The sequence below is a fragment of the Pteropus alecto genome, unplaced genomic scaffold (assembly GCF_000325575.1).
Source record: "Pteropus alecto unplaced genomic scaffold, ASM32557v1 scaffold21, whole genome shotgun sequence".
Classification (NCBI taxonomy): Eukaryota; Metazoa; Chordata; class Mammalia; order Chiroptera; family Pteropodidae; genus Pteropus; species Pteropus alecto.
In genome coordinates this window covers 1,778,040-1,786,756 of record NW_006436282.1, presented here as the reverse complement: position 1 = coordinate 1,786,756, position 8,717 = coordinate 1,778,040, and the positions used below count along the sequence as shown (strand labels likewise).

The 8,717-nt window shown below is 36.8% G+C and overlaps 1 pseudogene; it reads right to left on the bottom strand.

The window, feature by feature from the left end:
- Window positions 1-442: 442 nt before the first annotated feature.
- Window positions 443-562, bottom strand: LOC112479914 (annotated as a pseudogene).
- Window positions 563-8,717: the final 8,155 nt, after the last annotated feature.

Genomic DNA, 8,717 nt, shown 5'->3' with positions numbered 1-8,717 from the left:
TCAGTACTGTCATTAAAATAACACTACACAATCTAGTAATTTGTTTAAAAGTTGTTTTTAACTTTTTACTTATTTATTTTTTAGGCAAGGAAACCTTTGCCAGTGTGTTCTATAAAATAGATCTGCTACTTCAATGGTCAAACATTATCTGGGCAAGTGAAAAATTTACTCAATTCAGTAATAAAACATCAGATATTGATTCAGTACTGTCATTAAAATAACACTACACAATCTAGTAATTTGTTTAAAAGTTGTTTTTAACTTTTTACTTATTTATTTTTTAGGCAAGGAAACCCTTGGTCGACCTTAAGGATTGCAAGGACCTTGTCAGCTTACAGTCTCTCATTTTTTAATTTTTTTAAATTTTTTACACCTACAACAACCTTGCAAGGACCTTGTCAGCTTACAGTCTCTCATTTTAAAAATTTTTTTTTATTTTTTATACCTACAACACCGGGTCTTCCTAGGCAGTCTCCCATCCAAGTACTAACCAGGCCCCACCCTGGCTTAGCTTCCAAGATCAGACGGGATTGGGCTTGTTCAGGATATCATGGCCATAGACAACTTTTTACTTTTTAATGGTATCTTTGACACTGCATGAAATATCTTTAAACAGGAAAAAGGTAAAATAAATTTAACTTAAGGTAGATATACTGAACCGAAAGATATCAATACAGTCATAATAGACAATATAAAGGCAGTAAATCATATTTACTTATATTCTTTACAGACTCAGAGGTAAAAATGAAAACATTTACATTTTAACAGATGGCTAATTATTAGTCTAATAGGAACAGCATTTATGTCACCAGCATCAAAGTCAGGAAGCCATTATCTTAACAGTGATGTTCAGTGTTGTTCTGTCCTGTTACACCCAGTAGTTTTTATTTTTTCTTACCAAAGGAAACTAAAAAGGAATTGGAAAAGCAGCCATTACTACCAAGGGTGGCTGCAGGCATAGCCACAGGGTCTACTCATGTAAATGATGGTCTGCTGCTGATTCTAAAAAGGAATTGGAAAAGCAGCCATTACTACCAAAGGGGGCTGCAGGCATAGCCACAGGGTCTACTCATATAAATAATGGTCTTGTTCAGGATATCATGGCCATAGACATGATATCTGCTGCTGATGACTCATTCCCAGACTTGCCCTCTGGATAAAATCATAATTACTGAAAAATCTCACAATCAGGATATCATGGCCATAGACAACTTTTTACTTTTTAATGGTATCTTTGACACTGCATGAAATATCTTTAAACAGGAAAAAGGTAAAATAAATTTAACTTAAGGTAGATATACTGAACCGAAAGATATCAATACAGTCATAATAGACAATATAAAGGAAGTAAATCATATTTACTTATAGTCTTTACAGACTCAGAGGTAAAAATGAAAACATTTACATTTTAACAGATGGCTAATTATTAGTCTAATAGGAACAGCATTTATGTCACCAGCATCAAAGTCAGGAAGCCATTATCTTAACAGTGATGTTCAGTGTTGTTCTGTCCTGTTACACCCAGTAGTTTTTATTTTTTCTTACCAAAGGAAACTAAAAAGGAATTGGAAAAGCAGCCATTACTACCAAGGGTGGCTGCAGGCATAGCCACAGGGTCTACTCATGTAAATGATGGTCTGCTGCTGATTACTCATTCCCAGACTTGCCCTCTGGATAAAATCATAATTACTGAAAAATCTCACAATTTCTGCCTCATGCTGTGAATAATAAGAAAGCACAAATGTATGTTTAATGAACAAATAAAACATTTGTTTTGCTGGTTGGAGTAACCTAATCTAATGCTTCAATCTTTTGGTCAATAAAAGACTAAAATACCTTCCACTAACTCTTTAAGTAGCAAGGAAGGGAAATGATATTGGTAAGATATGTGTTGACAGCAAGCTTTGAATAAAGGCCAAACTAAAGTATGTTGTTCTTACTTTTACTTCTTTCCTTCCCTACTTCCCTTATTCATTCCTTTAACACATATTTTTTGAGCAGCTATCACGAGCAAGGCTAAGTCTGTGACTAAGTGCACACTTCCAGAGGCTAAGGCACTATATTGAAATAGGTGACTGAAAGTAGAGGGAATTATTCCAGATACTGAAAATGTCAAAACAAAGGCACAAATTCGTAAGAAAAAAAAATCAAAGCAAATATGGAAATCAAGAAATAATCAACTTGTCATGAGCACAAGCTTTAAAAACAGGCTGAGCCGGGGTTGTGGAGGCATTTGGCTGTCAGATAAGGAGCCCAGTGTCCACCAAATCAATAATAGTCATCCCATGATGATTTTAAACAGGTGACAGATGTTATCAAAACAGTGGTTCAAGATGACAAACCTCAGGACCTTATGCAAGGTGTTTTTATGGAAAGAAAACTATAGAAGCTGAAACATGAAGTTGGAATATAACTATTTTAGGCTTTCTGTTTTGGGGTAAAAAAGACCTTAAGCAAGATAACAATTAGAGCTGGAAGAAAGAATGGGCCCAGGAAACATAGTGAAAGACAGCAAATAAATTTGACATGCAGGATATGCAGCAGATGGAAATTCAGGCTAAAAAGTCTCTTGAAGGTTGATAGTAACTGGAAAAAGAGAGTCACTAATGAATGTTCAGAGGGGACTGAAAATGTGAAACTAGCATCTAGGACAGAAACCTGGTATGTTCATGTTAATTTAAAAGTCATACTCAAAGAGATGATAGCTAAACTTTTCAAAGATGAGTTTTCCAAAGAGAATATAAAGAAAGAGAAGACAAGAAGTTCAAGGATAAGCCCTTAGGAGGGATATACAATGTTAAGGAAGGAAACAAACAATAGACAAGCAGAGACTTAATTTTCAATTTTAATTTGGCCAGAAATGCATGTCAAGAATGCTTCTGAGAGGACAAGGAAAGTGGAAAGTATTTGGCAAATTCTGAGGGTTTTTCAATCCTTGCAAGAGATCTAAAAGAGGTTGATGGAAAGAGCTATCTCTGAAGAAATGTGGTTAAAGGGAAACAAAGTTATAAGATGCTAGTTTAAGGAGGAAGTAGAATTCGTGAAAAGTTTGTGTGTTTGCTTATTTTAGACAAGAAAAACCTGGCAGTATATATATAGTGTGGAGGGGCAATTATTGGAGAGAGGAGACATAATATACTAAAGAAATAATTAAGCGATAAACATTTTGGAAGATGGAAGAAAGTAAAGAAATTTAAGAAACAGGGTAAGTTAAGCTACCGGAAAAAAAAGGAAGGACTCCTTGTCCTTCTAACCATTGCCGAAAATCGGTCAGTTGTGAGGGCTTGAGAATGATGTGCTCAAAAGTCTATTCAAAATGGATAAGATAAAGTTTTAGGGCACTGTCGGAAAAGAAAGATAAGGGAGGAATCAAATCACCTGCAGTTATTCATCTCCTAAAATGGCCATGAACGAAATAGAATAAAAAGGCTTCCCAGATAGTTTTGCAGCATTCCTTTTGAAAAGAGATTAATGACAAGTTTTGCCCAAATGATTGTTGTATCTGTTATATTTAGAAAATCCTAAACCTGAGAAGGCAAATAGGTTTAGTCTGTCATGTCAACTCCAATTGATTAGTAAACCTGCAGTGCTTTTGGAAAGAATTCTGAAGCCTGTTCTAGCTCAGCAAGAGAGCATCCTGTGATTGATTAGCAATGCCTACTTTGCGCCAAGCATAGAAACGTTGATAGATTTGTTAAGTCTGAAACCATAATTGTAAATTCTTTAGTTTAGTCTTCTGATATACAGATCGAAAGTAAGACATCATTTGGATATTTGTAACAGGTTTATGTGAAAGTGGAAATGGCAAGCACAGCAAACCTTCTTTAAGATTCCTTAACTGAAAGATTTGGACTTTGAAACGCGGGTTTTGAAATCTATAGCATTCAGAAAACCTATCGCAGAAGTACCAGATTCTACTTATTTCTCTAAATGGTTTTCAGATTTCATATTGACTCCTACCTTTCAAGTTCATCTGAGACCAGTTTGTAAGCACATTTAAACTTTATGTTTAAAAAATATAACCAAAATTTGCACCATTATCCAAGGCTGGTTGTCTGATATTCTTTTCAGTAGAAAGAAAAGCTATTCTGGATCAATAAGTTGTCAAAATGTACTCTTTTTAGTGGAGAAAGTGAGAGAAGATGGGAGGAAGGGCAGAGAGCAGTGATATCTCTACACGCAGAGAAGTCTCGGCAGATGAGGCAGCGGGGGATGGACAAAACACCTTCTATGGTGTCAGCCTCTATCAATGAACCTAATGTTGGTCAATGAACCTGGGAAGAAGGCAGCATGTAGTTAGGGGCAGGAGTCCTCTTCATTTGCTTCTATACCTCAATTTAAACTGGAAATAGAAATTAGCTACAGGAAAGAAAATCCGAGGGTCCATCATTTATTAAAAATATTTGACAAAGAATAGAAATGTTGATATATTTCTTGAGTATAGTTAACTTTTTGACTAACATTGTCGAAACAAATTTCTGTATTTAATAGATGCATTCTTGTTTTCTATACTTGTGCTATAAAATTCCTCTGCTATTATGTAGTGCATTGTTCGTGTGAAGCTGTTTTTAAAGGAAACGCAGTTCTGTCTTGATAACTATCAGGAAACTGCCAGATGTTTCCTACTGTCTAAGCCAAACCAGTCAACAGTATGATCATGCTTTCACTGACGCAGCCATGAACTATATACTACCCATAGCCTCTCCTATAGTACAAAATCCAGTGCTTTAGCACACAGCAAAATGTGCTATTTAAATAGTCAGAAACAAACGAACAAAAAAACCAATGAAGAACATCATTCTAATATTTTACCTTTCTTACTAAAAAAAATATATATATATACAGTAGTCATATTCAAACTCTTAATCCAAAATAGGAACAGTCTTGCTTTCTAATATCATGTGACAGACATCTCCATAAATAGAACAGAATTTCCATATTTTTTCTCTTCTGAAAATGAAGGATTACTTAAGATATTAAGAGAAAATAAGTTAGCTTGTTGTTTAAGAACAATATGTTAATGTTTATGGTATTTACTGTACACAAAAGTTATTCTTTTTATTTAGTTGACTTACTAATCTTTCTTACTAATCTTTGTCTTTGGTATTTACACTTAGAAATATATTCCTCATCCCGAGATTCTTTGTTTTTTAAAAAAGAATAATATATTAAGAAAGGATAGTTGTTAAGCAAGTTTCTTATTCGAATAACCCGGAAGTGGTTGTAGTGCCCTTGCTCGGTGTTCATTTGAGCTTCAAGGCCACCTGGACAGGGGGTGAGGTGGGAGGGAAGACAGGGTTTCAGAGTGAATGGCATATGCAATGCAATGATTGAGAGGCAGAAAAGCTTAAGGCTTACTTAGCTATCAGCCAGCAGTTCCCTGGTATATACAGAAGAACAATGAGAGAAAAATCTAACAAGATAGATTCAAAATGTGTGGTATGGAACCTTGAAGCCAATCTGGGTAGTTTATACTTGTATCTGTAAGCAGGCAAAATAAGGCCATTGAAGATTTCTGAAAGGGGAAGTGTATTATCAGATCAATAGTGAGACTCCTCACTCAAGGGGTAAAGAGAGAAGTGTGAAGGGCAAGGGTCATGGCAGGTCTGTGTAGAGAGCCTGGAAAGAGTTGCTACCAAACAAGTTAGAAAAGCTCCAAGAAGCAGGGGCAGGCAGAGAAGCCTGGTGGGTGAGGTTTCAAAGTCAAGGGAGAAAAAGGCTTTGAGTAGAAAGCAGCTTCCAATGATATAGAAGGTCACAAGTGAACGAGAATTTAAATGCACTAGATTTGTCAGTTGGAAAGTCATGTGGAAAAAGTTGGTAGTGAGGATGGACGTGAGATGGCAAGGTTTCATGGAATGGAGACAGGCCAACGATGCAGAAAATGCTCTAAAGACTAGGGGAAAAACTGAATAAAAGTATGGAGGGTATTGCTCTCACAGGAAGGAGGAAAAAGAGAAAGTTTCTCCTTTTGTTTTATTATTATAATTCTAATTATCAATTTGGGTAGAGAGTGCAATTCACATTTTTAGGCAGAAAAAGAGGAAAACAATCAAGGGTGAGAATGAGGAAATCTAAGTAATATGGCATAACTTGTTGACTTGTGGTCATCCAAGGAGATCCAAGGATACTAGAGCTCAAGAAGATTAGCTTAGCAAAAAAAAAAGAATATGCTTGCTTCTCCATCGAAAAAGAGAGGGACCAAGAAAAAAAAAGATGAACATTTGACACATTCTCATGTAGGATGAAGAAAAAGTAGGGAAGCGTACATATGATGTTTCAAACTTTTTTACTGAGTAGGAGAGTAGGACATTTGCCAGAGAGATGGCAGGCTGAAGCAAAGCTGGACTCTTAAAGAGAAGAAAGGTGGCAACTAAGGCAGTGGAGAATTCAAGAGAGAAGTAAAAGATAGGTAAAAGTGACAAGGAAATCAACTCCAATGCAGCAAATGACCTAGGCGAGGTTAGTCAGGTTTTCTCCATACCTAGTCGACATCTTGGAAACAGATGACATTCAAGATTACAAAAGTGGAAAGACTGATTTTCATTAAAAATTAACCGAAATTTGGAGGTGAAATAGAACAGAAAATAGAGGTTGGGGAAAATAAATGTTGGAGGAGGACCGGTTAGCAAGGCTTGGAGAGAAGGATGGCAGAAAGACAGTACTAGTGATACCTGATTCTCAACTTGAGGTTGTTTCCTCTTTTATCTTGTAAACTTCTCTTCACTTAAGTCATGAACAATATTTGCTCCCTCATTCAGATATGCCTTGTGAGAATAGTTTTGCAGAAATGAAGAAAAGACTCAGAGAAGAGAATAGTGGCAGGAGGTGAAATGTGAGTGGGCTGCAGGGAGTTGTATAGAATTGAGAACCAGAGGTGACCTTGAAAAAGAAAGTCTCAGGAATTCACACACATGGGCTTTGACTTTCCACAGCTCATAGAACAGGATTGCTGAGTGAGTTTTGTCAAACTCTTCCGGGGCAGTGTGAAATTATTTAACATTGAACTGATATAAGTATGAGGTTGAAATGCTGACTACCTGGTCCAAGCTGGATAGAGGCAAAGAAACTTGAAATGTGGAAAAACATTGGAAAAAATAGAGGGACAAACATCAGGATTTATATAAGGGGAAGGGAGAGATGAAGCACAAGTTTGGAATTGAAGATGAAAGAGTTTTAAGATAAAACGGTGTTGACAAAAGTAAAGAGGAAAAGAAGATAATGAAACAAAATAGCAATCGCAATACTAAAGCAAAAAGACAATACCGATATTTTGATATTTAAGTTGGCAATTTATTGTAGCACAGGATGTGGTCGTCATTATATTCTACCGTCTGCCCAAGGTGCTGCTCCCCCTGAAAGAGGGTCAGGGTCCAGGCCTGAAGTGCCTTTGACCTTCTGGCTGAAATGATTGAGGGAAAAAGTCCTGGTTTAAATAAATCATCTAAGAGCACCAGAGGTCAGGCCCCTGACAATTTGTCAGGCTTAGAATAAGAAGTGAAAGAGAGTGAAGTGCATCAGTAATCAGCCTGCAGAGATGGTCTGGGAATTGGACAAGGTAATGACCTCTGACCTTTCATTACTGTCTTCTACTCCCACAATCCCCCTGCCACACACTCTCCTATTCTCCATTGTCCCTCCCCCAACAATTTTTAAGATCCCATCATGGATCTCAGAAAGTGCGGGATAAACTGGCTTAGGAGGAACTACAAATGACTAAAACATAAGATGCTCAACTCATTAGTAACCTGAAAAATTAGAATTAAAACAAGAATGATATCATTTAATAGCTTCAAAGGGGATAAAAGAAGTCAGAATATTTTCCATGTCATGGCAAAAAGTGTACCTATCATACTAGCATATAGCACAAAGAATTTTCACAAAGTGAACACAGTTGTGTAATTAGAGACTTCACCCAATGCCAAAACATTCCCAGAAACCCCCTTCCTGTTCTCCTTTATCACACAACACACCTAAGAGCAACCACAACCTTGACTTCTAACACCATAGATTTGTTTTGCGTTAAAAATTTCAGTCATTTTGTCCATATATTTAATACTCTTTTGTTACAGCTCAAGAGAGAAATTATTAATATCCCAAATTGGTATTATGCCAAAAGAAATACTAGTATTTTAACACTACAAATAGCTCAGCATAAAGTAGCACAGTATAATGGCATAGCAGAATGTGCAAAACTAGAATTGTCATCACTTGGATTAAGGAGATTGAGAAACTCTAAGGTTGAAGTTTTAAAAGGGTGATCTCATCATCTTAGAAGTTGGCAGATTAGGGGGAAAGGAGGAGTCTAGGCCTCTGATGTCATCAAGGAAGCAGCAAGATTAGCGGGTGACCGCATTCCAGGAGACAGGATGGCAAAAGCAAGCGGCGTGAACATCAAATGTTAATAATTGAAGGTCATAAAGTGGTCAGCATAATGGCAGTGGCAGCCCCCAAGTTCATGAAGGAAAATTAATAAAAGAAGGAGCAGCCCATTTGACTGATTGTGATAATGGGAAAAGCTAATAGATGAAAACAATCGGGAAGATAGGACAGTTTGATTACTGTGGAACAGAAGGCAGACAGGGCACAGTGCAGGACACACAAGGCTCTGTGCTCCAACTCTCCTGGAAGTCCTGAATACAGTGAAACAATAACGTGGTCTAAATGAAAGGCCTATAGCAATCCCTTTCATCTGAGTGATATAGTGTCCTCTCTCG